The sequence below is a fragment of the Nycticebus coucang genome, chromosome 5 (genome assembly GCF_027406575.1).
Source record: "Nycticebus coucang isolate mNycCou1 chromosome 5, mNycCou1.pri, whole genome shotgun sequence".
Taxonomy (NCBI): domain Eukaryota; kingdom Metazoa; phylum Chordata; class Mammalia; order Primates; family Lorisidae; genus Nycticebus; species Nycticebus coucang.
Window position 1 is genome coordinate 114,896,095 of NC_069784.1, and position 17,284 is coordinate 114,913,378.

Here is a 17,284-nt window from a genome sequence, read left to right on the forward strand (position 1 = left end):
TCTTCTGAATCCCCTACGCTTTCCACTAATTTAAAATAAAAGAAGTGAAGAGAATATTTGCACAGTTTGATTCAGACAAAAGCTTGATCTACAGAGAACTCAATTAATAAACATAAAAAGAGCCAACAATCCCTTAGATCACTGGGCAAGAGAGATGAATGGAATCTTCTCTAAAGAAGACAGATGAATGGGCAGCGCCTGTGGCTCAGTGAGTAGGGCGCCGGCCCCATATGTCGAGGGGCGGGTTCAAACCCAGCCCCGGCCAAACTGCAACATCAACAACAACAAAAAATAGCCAAACTGCAACAACAACAACAAAAAAAATAGCCGGGCGTTGTGGCGGGCACCTGTAGTCCCAGCTACTCGGGAGGCTGAGGCAAGAGAATCGGGTAAGCCCAAGAGTTAGAGGTTGCTGTGAGCCGTGTGACGCCACGGCACTCTACCGAGGGCGGTACAGTGAGACTCTGTCTCTACAAAAAAAAAAAAATCTATATATATAAAAAAAGAAGACAGATGAATGGCTAACAAACATATAAAAAAATGTTCATCGTCCCTAATTATTAGAGAAATGCAAATCAAAACCACCCTGAGATATCATCTAACCCCAGTGAGAATGGCCCACATCACAAAGTCTCAGAACCTCAGATGCTGGCATGGATGTGGAGAGAAGGGAACACTTTTACACTGCTGGTGGGACTGCAAACTAATACAACCTTTTTTGGAAGAAGTATGGAGAACCCTCAAAGAACTCAAGCTAGACCTCCCATTTGATCCTGCAATCCCATTGCTGGGCATCTACCCAGAAGAAAAAAATTCTTTTACCACAGGGACCCTTGCACTAGACTGTTTATTGCAGCTCAAATTACAATCGTCAAAATGTGGAGATAGCCTAAATGCCCACCAACCCAGGAATAGATTAACAAGCTGTGGTATATGTATACCAGGGAATACTATTCAGCCACTGAAAAAGATGGAGACTTTACAGCTTTTGTATTAACCTGGATGGATGTGGAACATATTATTCTTAGTAAAGCATCACAAGAATGGAGAAATAAGAATCCTATGTACTCAATTCTGATATGAGGACAATTAAGGTCCTAGTACACAGTGGGGATGGGAGATGAGGAGAGCTGAGGAAGGGAAGGAGGGAGGGGGTGGGGGATCAAGGGAGGTGGTAAACCTTTTGTGGGTGGGACACAGATATAAGATGGTGCTTATTTAACAAAAGCAATCAATGTAACCTGATTCTGTGTACCCTCAATGAATCCCCAACAATAAAAAATATATGCAATAAATTATTGTTAACTAAAAAAAATTAATAAAATAAAAGAAGTGGAAAATAATTAACAATATTTAAAACTGAGTCCCCTGTATTTCAATTTGGTATTCTCAACAGAAACAGAATACTATTTTTGTCTTATGCTGTTTTCTGGTAGTTTTTGAGGCCGAATAAGCTAGAAAGAACTAAGTGAATGTTTGGAATCATATGAAATTATTTTCTTAGGCTGCCCTTGACATAAATCAAGTTTTAGATAAACCAAGTTCATATATTTTCTTTGGAGGCAAATATCTTCCCTTTCAAACAATAGCACGAGGGGATATTCTGCCAAAAGTTATCTTCATACTGTGTAGAAAATTGTGATATTTATGTTCTTGGGGTATTCAAAAATAATGAAAATATTTGTGTAATTAGCTATGTATAATATGTTTGGAAGAAAAAAATTAATAAATCAATAGAGTACTGATCATAAGCAAAGTGGTTCAGACAAACCGAGAGTTTCACTAGTGCCTATTTTGAACCAGATTAACTTCTTTTTCTTGTTCTAAGGAAATTATTGCCAGTGGATTTGAGGAAAAGAGCTTGTTAATGCTGAGGTGAATGGAAGGTTAGTAGCTCTTCACAATTTCTGGAAGAGACCACATTCACCCTGGTTGGATTCCAAAAATAATGTGCCCAACACATGATACAGATTAGGGAACCAGATGGTTCAGGTTTAGGCACTTTCTCATATTAGCTGCGTCACATTGAGCAAATAATTAACTTTCTTGTGCCTCGGTTTCCTCATCTGTAAAATAAATAATGCTTACTTCATAGTGTTGTAATGAGCATTAAAATAGCTAATATACAGAAGGTGCCAAAAAAAAATGTAGACACATTTTTAAGAGATGTTATCTACATATGCTGCTCAAACTTGAATCAAAGGTACTGTAACTGGTCAAGTTTACCTAGAAATGCTACACACATCCATTTTACCTGCAATTCGCACACTTCTTGGGAATGACCGATTTGACTTCCAACAAGATCCTTTAAAATGTGAGTACATGTTTTGGGCACCCGGTATATAAAGTACTCAGGATAGTGTCTGCATATTGTAAACCATGAGGTTAGGGTTGAAGATAATAACGATTTTCACACAGGTTTTCTACTTTAATAAGGGTGAAAAGAGGGAATTATCATGTTTATCAAGGGCAAATTCTATCTATGAATACCAACTGAGTCCCTAAACCATGTTAGACAATGAAGCCATTCATCCTAGCCATAGTCATAAAAATAGATTATAGTGACCAGCAGACGATTGGAGAGCTCCCCCTGCTGGATACTATAAAAATTGCAGAGCACTTGACCAAAACGGAGAAAAGTGTTTTTAAGTGAAGTATGATTAACAGGCTAAAGTGTGTACATATTTAATGTATACATTTTAATGATATTGAAGGTAAGTACACACCCATGAAAATTTTTTTTTATAATTTTGTGTTACTATTGTCAAAATCAGTAACTGATGCAAACAAAAATACAGAAACATATAATTTAAGAAGAAAAATGTGTAGTTGTTTTAATCTCTCCCTTAGAGAAAGTAATAGTAGTATTAATAATAATAACAACAGTAACAGCTAACTAACATTTGCTGGTTACCAGCATGCTTCTCTTTGCTGAAGCCATCAGTTCTATAGTCTTAGCATTTAATTTGTGTGTTATTCATTTTATTCCTTCTCAGTCTTTATTAGCTACTGAAGACGTGGTCCTTGCATTAGTCTTCCTCGGCAAATTACAGAGGAGACTCCTTTCATGTGATTGTGGTTTCTTAAGTCAATATAGTTTTTTGAGGACCATATATATATATGTTTTTTTTTTTTTTTTTTGAGACAGAGTCTCAAGCTGTTGCCCTGGGTAGAGTGCCGTGGCATCACAGCTGCTCACAGCAATCTCAAACTCCTGGGCCCAAGCGATTCTCTCACCTCAGCCTCTCAAGTAGCTGGGACTATAGGCACCCACCACAACACCCAGCTGTTTTTTTGGCCCGGGCTGGATTCGAACCTGGCAGCTCCGGTGTATGTGGCTGGTGCCTTAGCTGCCTGAGCTACAGCCTGAGGACCAGATTTTGGCGACATGGTTTTCAGATGAGTCTTTCATCTCTTGGACCCATATTTGTAAGGAGGTATTAGTAGATTTACATACCATCCCCTTGGTTCACCAGGAAGTGATTTCATAATGGAAGGTCTTCCCCACTGTGGGCTGAGAAGCCTGTACCTATGTGATCTGAATGTGTGTTCAGCACATCATTTCCAACGCACTTGGATTTGGGTCTTTCTCTTGCTCTGAAGTCTGGAATTGCGTGGTGTCTGATAGCTGCTTAATGTCCTTCAGATACTGAGACGAGAAGCAATACCTGCCCCAGGCCCTCTAATCATTCATGCTTGCCTTATGCTTTTTTTTTTTTTAGCAGAATCTCACTATGTCATCCTCGGTAGAGTGCCATGGCATCACCACTCACTGTGACCTCAAACTCTTGGGCTTAAGCAATTCTCTTGCCTCAGCCTCCCAAGCAGCTGGAACTATAGGCACCTACCACAACACCCGGCTATTTTTTTGTTATTGTTATCATTGTCGCTTAGCAGGCCCTGGCTGGGTTTGAAGCCCTCAGTCCCGGTGCATGTGGCTGGCGCCCTAACCACGGAGCTATGGGCGCGGAGCCATTGCCTTATACTTTTGTGAAAATCCTTTCTCAAGAGCACTCGTACTTGATTCCAATAATAGAAGCAAGCATCTATTGAGTGCTTACTATATACCAAGGTCTATACTATGAATTTGACAAGTATTATCAAATTTCACCTCACTTTACAACCCCATAAAGCAGACATTACCGTTATCTCTATCTTACAGATAAGGAAAGTAAGGCTCATAGAGGTTATGTAAGTTTCCCAGTGTCACAAGGTGACCACTATTATCACAGACAGCAAACACAGAATTCAGGCACAGGCTCTCTGACCCTGAATCTGCACTTGAACACATGACACCCTAAAACTTTGTAAACACTCAGCATCTGATCTGTACTACATAACAGGTCTAGGTTTTATTAGTCCATTTTAGAGATGGAGATGTGACTAAGTATTATTATTTCTGTTTTAGAGACGACAATTGGACATTCCAGAAGGTTAAATGGCTTATACAAGTTTTCTTTAGCAAAAAATAAAAGGTAGTCATTGAAAAAAGGCCATGACACCCTATGGCTGATGCCGAGAACCAAAGAGCATTTGCCTGGGCGGGAGTATAGCTGAGCTCTGTTGTTTATCTGTCTGACTTTGTTAACAGATTTATAAACAGAATAGGGCAGTGTAGGTCGATTTTACCTTACAGTATTCTTTGTTTTATGAAAGGCTTTTCATGGCCACTTCTTCATAATATGCTTTTGAATAGCTCAGACCTTTCTTCTTGCAGGCCACCACCTCCTGGTCTGTACAAGCTGCAGTGCTCTCACCAATAAACAAAGCAGCAGCATTCTTCCTTTTTTTTTTTTTTGTAGAGACAGAGTCTCACTTTATGGCCCTTGGTAGAGTGCCGTGGCATCACACAGCTCACAGCAACCTCCAGCTCCTGGGCTTAAGCGATTCTCCTGCCTCAGCCTCCCGAGTAGCTGGGACTACAGGCGCCCGCCACAATGCCCAGCTATTTTTTTTTTGTTGTTGTTGCAGTTTGGCCGGGGCTGGGTTTGAACCCGCCACCCTTGGCATATGGGGCCGGCGCCCTACTCACTGAGCCACAGGCGCCGCCCAGCATTCTTCCTTAATAAGACTACCCTGACATAGAACTTGTGCGCATTTTTGTTTAATTTTGTTTCTGAAACAGTTAAGGACATGCTTCAAGAAAACAATGCACTTACAAGTTGATAATTTAAAGGGTCAATGATTTAAACAGCCCACTTCAAAATAAGTGGTTGTAGTATTGTTCCAAGAGACTTGTTCACCCCTGCGTCGGCAGCCATGAGAGGTGGTTTGTTCATATGGACTAGATCCTACTAGCAGCCATTATACTCTCTCTCTCTCAACGTCCCCTACGCACAGGTGAGCATGCACACACACGCACACGCACACGCACAGAGGAATCAACTCGATTTGGTGTCTATCACAGAGGAGACGTGGTCAGAAAACCAGGCAACCTGAGTTCTGCTTCTCCCTGTTTCCCCCTCACCCTTACTTGACCTCTCTTCTGCCCTGCTCATGCAAATGTCCAATTATCTCCACTCTCACACCTCCTAGTCCTTTCTCAGCCCACTGTAATGCCTTCTACCAAGGGGCATGATAGGAAAATGCATACCATGGTGAACACTGGCAATGTCTTAGGATGTCTCCTAACACACGTGGGGCTAGTAGTAAGATTTAGATTTATTAGGTGATTTGAGTGAGGGTTCAGGGAGGTGGATATTTTTTTCTCTTAAGAAAGGGATATCTTATTTTGTCATTGCATGGTGGTTTTGTTTTTCTGTGTGCATATATGATTATGGGGTGGTCTTGTTCTATCACGGTTATATAGTGAGTCTGTCTATGTGAAATTATTTATGCTCGGCGTAAGATCATTGTGGCCTAGCTGTTGGTTGCCAAACTAACAACCAGCTGTCAGGGATTGTTTTTTTTTTCCCCCTTCTCATTAGTTCTCCATCCGTACCTTCCCTTTTTTCTTAACATGCCAGTCCGCCCCTGCTCCCCACCCCCACCAAGTGTTGTGTTCTCCAGGATTCTCTCATAGAACCACTCTTCCTGCCTCTCTATACATTTTTGTGTGTGTTATGTCATCCACTTTGGTGATGTCAACTCCCATCTATGTACTCATGACTTGTAAATATACCGTATATCTTTAGCTTACACCTTTCCTTTATGCTTCAAAATTTTATATCCAACTTCAGCAGGATGGTGCCTCCTGGACACGCCTTCTAATACTTTGACCTCACCCAGTACAGAGTTCAAATTGCCCACCCTTCTGCTGCACAGTATCTTCTTTCTGTGGCCTCTGTGGCATCTCTATCATCTTGGTCACCAGCATTAAAACTCTAAGATCATCTTTGACTCTTTTGTTATCTCATGCTCTATATCTGGTTATTTAAAATTTCACCACCTACATTACCATCGCTCCTACCCAGGTTCACTGCCACTACTGCCACAGTGGTCTCCTAAGGGAGCACTCCCCTGTCTCGAGTCCTTCTCCCAAAGGGCTCCTACAAGGAAGTGGCCAACTGTAAATCTGACCCTGACACTCCATGTGCTACTTCCTGGTTCTCCATCACCTCCATGGTTAAGTCTGAGCTTCTCAAAAGCACTAGATGAATGTCCCCTGCCAGGCCCCTGTTCTCCTCTTCAACCCCACCCCCACCTTTGCTTGCCTTCCCGTTCCCTGTGGTTTTTATTTCTCACATGCACAATCCTACTCTTGCTTTGATCTTGATGTTATTTCTAGAATACCTTTCTTCCTAGTCCTCTCCCAATGTACTTCGTACTGATCTTCTAACGTTGGTATGAGACCACATGTCCCCCCAGGAAGCCGGCTCCTGGCCTATTCTGCACGTTCCTCCCTCCAACCTAAGGTAACTGAGTGTGTGCCCGCTCTTCCCTGGCACTCCCAAACACGGAAGCACGTGTACTAATCCTATTGTTTGATAATGATCACTTTCATGTCCTCATTAGACTGTGAGATCCTTGAAGAAAGTGACCACGTCTTCTTCATGATTGTATCCTTGGCATCTTTTCTAACGCTGGTGTTACACAGCTGTTTGATGAGTATGTGAATAAGCAATTGACTTTGTCAAAGCCGCCCACGAGACTTGGCCTCTCTGTGAACGTCGGTGTTTTCATCTATTTGTTGAGGTGGTTGGAAAATGATCCATAAGGAGATTAATAGCTCTAAAATGGTATGAAAGTAGAGATAAATGGGAAAAAAAAATCTTAGAATGAAAGTTGAAAACCATGGTATTTATTTGGAACAGTAGATGGCAGTAGCACATCGTCTTTCAGCCTAGCATTTTCCCTGCACATTTTGCTGTCCTAATGTTGGGTTGCACTTGGGGACACAGGAGCAGAAACAAAGGCCACCATTTGTGGCCCTGGAGGTCAGCATAACCAATAGAAGTCAAGGGCAGGGCTGGCTTTAGGCCTAATTCTAACTAAATTCCAGTTCCACCCTCTTGAGACCAGTGTGGCAGCATTCCAAAAGTGACTGTTGACAGCTCTTCCGTGGGTGGGAGCAACTAACATTTGTTTAAAACAACTATGTTCCAAGGACTCTCTAAGCTATTTTCCAAATAAGAGCTTCTTTTTTAATCAACCACACAATAGTTCAACAATTTCTTCTTAAGTTCTTACAGTTATGAGTTAGATGCTGTTAACCTAATTCACAGAGGAAAAAATTACCACTGAATGATTAAGTAAATTCGCTTAGTAAATAAGAAAATTAAACCCCAATCCACTCACATAATGTTCATGCCAGGTCCACTCCATCATACTGATGTCATGTTCTCTAAGTTGAGATAAAAGTTGTGACTTAGGTGAGCACAGCACATGGAACAAACAAGTAAATAGAGTTAATGAAAAGTTGATATAGACATATTCTATCTATAGATAATCACTAAATATTAACCTCAGTTATAAGCTTTCAAAGTTACTAGGTAAGGAAAGAATAAAACATTAAATTAATGTCATCTGGACCCCAAAAGTTTAATTAGAAATAATAAACATTAAGAGCAACTGAGTGTTTCAGGTACATGGCACTATTCTAAGCACATAAATTGTATTGCTTTCCTTAATCTTCAGCCCAGTAAAGTAGGTACAATTATTGTATCTACTTTTCAGATGAGGAACCAAAGCCACAGGTCATTTAAATTGCTAGGTCGAGATCACTTGGAAAGTCAGTGTTAGAATTAAGATTAGTTTCAGGCTGGGCACAGTGGCTCATGCCTATAATCCCAGCACTCTGGGAGGCCGAGGTGGGTGGATTGCCTGAGCTCACAGGTTTCAGACCAGCCTGAGCAAAAGTGAGATCCCATTTCTAAAAAATAGCCGGGCATTGTGGCAGGCACCTGTAGTTCCAGCTACTCAGAAGGCTGAGGCAAGAAAATTGCTTGAGCCCAAGAGTTTGAGGTTGCTGTGAGCTGTGACACCACGGCACTCTTCCGAGGGTGGACCAAGTGAGACTCTGTCTCAAATAAAAAAAAAAAAAAAAGAATTAAGATTACTTTCAGACCAACCTTCTGGCTCTAAAGCCTTGGCACCTAATGACTCTGCAATTACTAATAGTGACAATGTTACGATAGTAAGAGTGCTCACTATGCGCCATCACACATCAATTTTTCTCGTCCTCACAACATTTCTATGAGGTTCATACAATTACTGCTTCCATGGTACAGATAAGGAAACGTAGGCACCGAGAAACTAAGTGAATTTTCCTCGATAATGCGGCTACTAGGCAGGACTAGGCTGGCAGCCCAGACATTTGGAGACTCTTCACAATTAACTTCTAAAACTTTCTATTTTCATGTGCATATTTTTAAATGTAGTGGAGCACATCTGAAACTCGTAGTGCATCCCCAGTTTTCAGTATATATTTTAAGACTCTGCTTATCTCTCCAAACCAATTCCAGGGTGCTTGCTCTTAGACACACGCTCTCTCTCTCTCCATCTCTCTCTCCCCTCCATTACAATATAACAAGTATTACTGTGCCCCTGGGTCTATCACAGAAATGCTGGTTGTATATCCCAGGGTTCCTTTAGCCTGGAAAATGTCCAATAAATATTCAGTGAAAACCTAAATGTGAAATTCATGCTCTTAAAATAGACTATATATATTCCGGTAAGGCAGGACAGAGGATGAAAAAACACAGGCCCAGGTTGATCCGAGTTGTGTTAAAAATTACCCACCCTTATTTCTCGAGTGACTTGAAAGAATCATCAATGTTTGGAAGACTTTCTTTTTGTTTTTTCATTTTTGAGACAGAGTCCCACTATGTTGCCCTCGGTAGAGTGCTGTGGCATCACAGCTCACAGCAACCTCAAACTCTTGAGCTTAAGCGATTCTCTTGCCTCACCCTCCCAAGTAGCTGGGAGTACAGGTGCCCACCGCAATGCCTGGCTATTTTTTGGCTGTAGTTGTCATTGTTGTTTGGCAGGCCTGAGCCGGATTCCAACCCACCAGCTCCAGTGTATGTGGCTGGTGCTCTAGCCGCTGAGCTACAGGTGCAGGACCTGGAAGACATTCTGTATTTAAAATTCACACATTTTAGGACTGGCAGTGTGGTGGCTCATACCTATACCTGGAAGGCCCAGGTGGATGCATCGCCTGAGCTAGGAATTGGAGACCAGCCCGAGCAAGAGCAAGACCCCATCTCTAAAAATAGCCAGGCATTGTGGCCAGCACCTATAGTCCTAGCTACTTGGGAGGCTGAGACAAGAGGATCGCTTGAACCAAGGAGTTTGAGGTTGCTGTGAGCTATGATGCCAGAGCACTCTACTGAGGGTGACAAAGTGAGATTCTGTCTAAAAAAAAAAAGGAAAGGAAAGAAAAAAATTAAAAAAACAAATTCACACATTTGTGTCTGTTTCAAATACTGACATGTTGTTCTATTTGGAACTTTAAAGACATGATAGCACCTCTTGGTGAGTTCTTTCCTGCTTCCCTGCCTCCCCCATGAGCAGCCACCTCAGCCCAGCCCCTACCGACCTCTAAGAGGCTGCTTGGTCCCATCCCTGCCTCCACAGAGGGCTCCGCCTTATCTCCGGAATGGACCTTATGCACTTGAAGGCAAAGATTTTCACTTCTGTGTGTTCCTGCAGTGTCCACTTCCTCTGCCAGCTCAACGTCTCCTGATTTCAGGAAATACAACTGCCAAGTAATGAATTGGTTTGCCATGTGAACGGAGATGAGAAAGAGGAAAATATTCTAAAATACGGAAATATTATGTCAACAGTGGTTCCTAAATGCATTGGGAAATCTACACAGTGAAATTCATCCTTTCTTTACAGTCTAGAGGCAGCTGACGTTGTCATGAAGAGAGAGGCAAAGTGCAATTGAGGGACTTATTAATTTATTAATGTTCAAATAGAGAGTGTTGAGAGAGCTATGTTGACTCTTAGAACTCACATAGAATATTAAGTGGAATACAAGGATATTTTCAAGTCTTTTTGACAAATAAGACTCATTTCTCTAGAGATGAACTTTCTCTGGCTCAGGCTAGTCTTGAACCTTTGAGCTCAAGCAATCCATCTGCCTCTGCCTCCCAGAGTGCTAGGATTATAGGCGTGAGCCACTGCACCCAGCCCAAATATTAGGTTATTAAGTATGAAACACTCAATTTCTGTAGGTGCTAAGGTTGACAGTTGATATCGCTGACATTTATTTCATTTTGACGCGTCCTGTTTTATTTTTGTGTGTGAAGGTACATCCTCATTCTTTCAAATATAGCTTTTGGCTTGTGATTATCTTTCAAAATTTCTTTTAGCAATTTTTGGGCAACCATGGATAAGTAAAAAATTCATGTTATTTATTTATTCATTTTAGACAGAGTCTCACTATGTTGCCCTGGGTAGAGTGCCGTGGCGTCACAGCTCAGCGCAACCTCAAACTCTTGGGCTTAAGCGATTTTCTTGCCTCAGCCTTCCCAATAGCTGGGATTACAGGCACCCGCCACAATGCCCAGCTATTTTTTTTTTTCTTTGCAGTAGTCATTGTTGATTAGCAGACCTGGGCCATGTTCGAACCCACCAGCCTGGGTGTATGTGGCAGGTGCCCTACCCACTGAACTTCGGGCACTGCCAATTCATGTTATTTTTGAACATTAGTTTTGTTATACAACCAATGCAGGGAAGAAAGCTCAAAATATTGATGAAGGATTAATATGTCTAGTGAATGCACAGTACATCAGTGGTTTGAGAAGATCCATTCTGGTGATTTTAATCTTGTAAATGAGCCACGTGGGCCACCTGAGACCAAGGTGGATAATGATGAGCTGAAAGCTGTAGTGAAATCCATCCCAACCTATGCGTGAATTAGCAGCAAAGTTTGATGTTACCAATTGTAATTGCATTGCAAAATATTTATGATTAAGTGCCCAGTGGAAATACGCTGAGTAGCCATTCAGAGGTGAGTTGGAAAGAGAATTATGTTGTAGGCAGGTGCTAAGAATGGAATATTTGTGTCCCCCAACTCCTTAAATTAATATGTTTAACCTTAATCCTTCATCCCCAAAGTGATAGTATTAGGAGGTGGGGCCTTTGGGAGGTAATTAGGTTATGCAGATGGAGCCCTGATGAATGGGAGCAGTGCACTTGGGCTCTCCTTCTCGTTCTCTCTTCCCTTCTCTCTCCCCCACCCCCGTCCATCTTCCCCTCTCTCCCTCTCTCTCCTCCCTATGTGAGGATACAATAAAAAGAGGGCCTCCATCGTATCTGCTGGCACCCTGATCTTGGACTTCCCAGCCTCCAGAACTGTGAGAAACCGATGTTGGTTGTTTCTTCAGCCACTCCAGCTCCTGTCCCTAGGGTTTTTGTTAGAACAGCCCAAGCTGACTAAGACATCAGATGAATTAGTTTTCTATTGCTGTGTAACAAATTACCACAAACTTGGTGACTTATATAATAATAGCTAGTTATTAGCTCATAGATCTGTAGCTCTGAATTCAGCCCTGTCTCCTTAGAGTCTCACAAGGCTGAAATCAGGGTGTCAGCCAGACTAGGTTCTTTTTTTTTTTTTTTTTCGTAGAGACAGAGTCTCACTGTACTGCCCTCGGGTAGAGTGCCGTGGCATCACACGGCTCACAGCAACCTCTAACTCTTGGGCTTACGTGATTCTCTTGCCTCAGCCTCCCTAGCAGCTGGGACTACAGGCACCCGCCACAACGCCCAGCTATTTTTTTTGTTGCAGTTTTGCCGGGGCTGGGTTTGAACCTGCCACCCTCGGCATATGGGGCCGGCGCCCTACTCACTGAGCCACAGGCGCCACCCCAGACTAGGTTCTTATCCAGAGGCTCAGGGTAAGAATCTGCTTCCAGGTCGTTGGCTAAATCAAATTCTTTGTGACTGTATGTCTGAGATTTCTGTTTTCTTGCTGGCTATAACCCAGCCCTCCTTCATCTTCAAAGCCACCAGCACCTATATTGAGTCCTGGTCACACTTCGAATCTCTCAAACATCTCCATCTGCTGCTCACATGATTAGATTGGGCCCACCTGGATAATCTCCTTTTTGCCATATAAGGTAACAGGATCCCAGGAGTGACATCTCATCATGTTCAGAGGTTGGATCCACACTCGAATGCCGCGGACCACCCTGTCAGTGGGCTCCAGTCCGAGGGAAAGCAGGGAGAAGGAACGAGGAAAGTTGAGAGGTCGGCGCAGGAATGACAGTCTGGCACACTACGGGTTAAAGTATGCAGCTGCAAATTTTACTGAGAGTATATGTTGGTATTTATACATTTTCTTTCCAAGGTTCAAACAATGCAATCTTCATTCTGCTTATGTTTGTAAATTATCTTTGTGTCTGCATATGCGGTTTATCATGCATTACATGTTTTCAAGGTTTTGCTCTCCGGAGGGAGGTGGTTTATCAGTAACACCTGCTTACTCCCTCTTTTCTTAGGAATGTCAAGGTTTGCAACTTCTCTCAGTTCTGTAACTCTTTTCAGTTTCTTATGATCTTATTTTTAAAACAGCTGGACATATTCTTTTATGTATAATGCTTGACTACTTTTATATATATTTTCTATATATTTTTACTTCTATTAGTAACTATACTTTGATTCATAATTAATTGTTTGTCAAACATTAAAATTCCCTATTGATTTGTATTACATATGAAAATTAGTGAAGCAAGATGTTTTTCTAAGTAAAGTTTTACTGCAGGTGGTGATGGTGCATGTCGTGATGGAACATCTTGTTTGCTGTGCCTGCATTGTCTCATTTCACTGACATTTATGGTGGGAAAGTTCTGTTGTGCAGGTTTTCTTGGAGCCATTGAGTCTGGCACAGTCACACTTTTTGTGCTGTTTCTGGACCAGCTACCTTTGTGTTCATTCTTATTGCTTACTTCTCAGGACAAACAGACATTCAGCTTAACATACACGTACATTGTAACAGAAAGCCATACCCTTAGGTTAATGCGATAGAAAACAGCATGCTGGGCAACATCTCTGTTGCTGCGCACACTGGGGGTGCTGGGGGCTTCGCTCTGGGGAGCACAGACCACCTTTCCGTCGCTTTACAACGCGGACAGCGCCACCTCGCTGCGGCTTGGTGCCGAGGGTGCGGCACTCGAAGGGGAGGATTATGCATCAAGGGCCATTCTTAGGATCCTGCTACCATAGTAGGGATCAGTTTATAGAGAACCAGAGAGGTTCTTAAAGCAAGGACAGGGTAAAGATCAATCTATATGCTGAAAAGTTGATGCCAGAGAAAGGAACAGTTTATGAGTTCAATAGATACTTATGTAGCTATATTATATTTGAATACTGGGATTAAAATGACGAGCAAAGGAGATGTAATTCCTGGCCTCATGAAACTTACAGAAAAGGTTGGCCTCAGGTAGAACTGTGTGAGTTTGTGTTCAGGGGACAGGGATGAGTCCACAAGTTTGAGGAACAGAAACAATTCCTCTAAGGAGGTTCACATGATATAGAGTGTGGAATAATGTGGGTGTGTTTAGAAGACAAAGTGTAGATACGTGGCGCTTGAAGGTTTTTAGGAAGAGGCAGGCAAGTTTGCATAAGTATCCCAGTGGCCTCTGATGGAAGAAGTAAAGACCTCTAAGTTTTCTTTCAGAGACATAAAGTTGTTAAAACTTGTCCAAGTGAACTGGGGTGCCCCTATCTTAGTCCACTGACAGGGAAGATCAACAAGGTTCCTGAATTTTAAAATGCTGGGAAGATGAAGAAAAGGACCTGGCTCCCATGGGCTGGTCCTACACTGAATCGTGAGGCCAAAACGAAACAGTGAGCTGAGAGAGGTTGCTGGTTCCTGTAATCCCAGCACTTTGAGAGGCCAAGGTGTGAGAATCATTTGAGGCTGGGAGTTCAAAACCAGCCTGAGCCAAATAGTAAGACTCCGTCTGTGCTGGGTGTGGCAGCCGCAGAACAGTGGCTCTGGGCACGTGTGGCGGTGCAGCCTGGAGCACATGCCACCCAGCCCCCTGGTTGGCAACCTGGCACCCTGGGACAAGCAGATGTGAGCTGAGAGTTTGGGAGCTTATGCCAGGTTTGGTGTGGAGCTTATTTGACTAAGCTTAGTATTGAGGGGGAACTTGTCCTCAACACAGCACCTCTGTAACAAGGGCAGGGATCTGCAGCGGGGGCAGAGATAATCTAGAGCAGGGGTCCTCAAACTGTGGCCCGTGGGCCACGTGAGGCGGTGTGATTGGATTTGTTCCCATTTTGTTTTTTTACTTCAAAATAAGATATGTGCAGTGTGCATAGGAATGTGTTCATAGTTTTCTTTTTAAAACTATAGTCCGGCCCTCCCACGGTCTGAGGGCCAGTGAACCGGCCCCCTGTTTAAAAAGTTGGAGGAGGCCTGGGCTAGAGCAAGTGGTTCCATGCCAGCTGCAGGTGCAACAGAGAATCCGTTTAGATCCAGTAACTTATTGTAACAGATATCGACTTTTCTCCAGTTTCAAAAGAATAAGGGTTTTATGCAAATATATTTGCATTTGTTTCATCATCTGCCCGGGGCACTACAATATAAAAGAAATGGTCCATGTGTGGTGGCTCATGCCTGCAATCCTAGCACTTCTAGTCTTGGTAGGAGGATCATGTAAGGCCAAGAGTTTGAGGCCAGCCTGAGCAAGAGTGAGACTCAGGAGGCTAAGGCAGGAGTTGAGCCCAGGAGTTTGAGATTGCAGTGAACTAGGATTATAACACTGCTCTCTAGCTGGAGTGACAGAGCAACACTCTTTCTTTAATAAATAAATAAATAAATAAAAACTATATATATAAGAAATGCAGTGATAACCAAATGACAGCTACCATTTATTATCCACATTGGGTTAAGAGTTGTGGGCAAGCAATTCTCCTGTATTTTCTGTAGTTCTTCCAAAAACTGTAAGAGACATATACAACTATCATGTTGCAGATAAGGAAAGTGACGTTAAACAACTTGTCCAAGATCTGTGCAGCCTTGGACCAAGGCTTGGTATTCCTTGTCCAAAGACTGTCTGTGCTGGGTCTGTCCAGCAAAGCCTATGTTCTCTAAATTAACCACTGCCTCTCGATGTCATGCTTTAAAAAGGATGAAATGTGCTTTCTAGTCTAATTTTTCAGACTGTCCAAAAACTAATGAAATAGCACATAATCTATGTTAGTTGCCATGATAGCATAGTTTGAAATTAATCAGAGCATGATTGATATAAATAACTTTGGGCGAAAAGGACGACTTCAACTGGAAAGAATGTCGGAGAGAAAGGCACTGGAGAAGCTTGAGGCTTAAGACTATAACGTATCTCGCAAACACCAGGGCGGAAGCTTTGGACCATGCGTGTAATCTGGGAGATAGCCCAGTTCTGTTTCCAGCATGCTGGTCATTGAGCATTCCCAGCAGCATATTCAGGGAAGTCTGGGCCTGAGCAGCTGCAACCGCAGAACCACAGCCAACCATGACTACAATTGGTCTGTGCCCAATGTCTTCTGAGCCACAGCCCATCACTCGGCTTGCAGTAATTGCCACTGATATGGCAGCACATCTTTCTAGAGAGGGGAGAATGGGAAACAAAGGGGTGAGAGGGAGAAGAAGGGGAGAGACAACAGAGACCGGCCAAGAGGAGAGGGGGGAGGCAGTGCTCGCTGAGGATGCCAGGTAGGCGATGGCACGAGGGATGTGAGTGCCTGTCTAACAGTCTAGATGGTATCAGCTCCTAAGTGCAGACTATGTGCCATATTTAGCCCTGTCCCAGAGCCTCAGAACAATATTCCAGGTTTCGCCTTTCTTAATTTATCTCTGAGCCAACATTATGGAAAAGGAATCAAACTGGAAAAAACTAGCATTTTGGTCTGGACTTTGCAACTAATTATATGACTTTGGAAATGACACCAAGTCTCCCTGGAATTAATTTTCCTCTGTAAAATGCTAGGAGTTGAGCTAGCCAACAGAGAGCTATAAAGATGAAAAATGGAGTGTAAAGTGAAATCAGTTATCCAGATAATCTTAACATGAAAAACACTTTCCCTCCTGAGATATCAAGAAAATCAGGGCAAATGTTGGAGACAATTCTCGGGCCTTTTCCAGATAACTACGTACATGTTTATATACAGTTAATATATAGGAAAACTTTTGTTAATGCCAATAAATAAATATGACAACCAACAGACATCCCTGAATATTTGGTGAGCCTGGGCTGAGACGAGGAATGGAGGCCAAACACCACATGTCTAAATAATTAAAAGTTATAAGATACAAAATATGCTCTATCCTTCTATCCAGACACACATGCCTCCCTAATGCCCTGGATGGTCAGGTTTGAGCTAAGAAAGCATGGAAAGTTGGTGCCATTGTCCCCTGATTCCTTCCTGCACTGGAAGTGTGCACCACTCAGGACTTGGGGCACACACATCAGCAGAGCATGGGGACAGAGGAGGCGTGGACCCAGGCCTGGGCTGATTAGGCAGGGGATCTGTGGGACGTGGTCTAAGAGAGCAGTTGAGGACCAGACAGAGGAGGACTGAGGTAGGAGCGTAGAACCCCAATTTAGGCTAATGTACCCGAGGTGCAGCCAAAGCCACCCGTGGTGGCACTGCTGCTTGGAGACAGAGAAGGGCTTATACTGTTTGGCCAAAGCGCAATGACAGGAGAGCAAAATTTTTCAGATCCGTCTTTAAAAAAGGAATGAAGTATAGAGTGTTCATGCAACTAGGAAGAGGGGGCACGTGGCTAGGTAGCCCTGGAGGGGGAATTTCAAGAACCGAAGTGGAATGTGTTGCTTTTACTCTCAGATACCACCTTGAGTAAGCAGATTTCCTGTGTCAGCGGCTAGTCATAACTTTCGAAAGA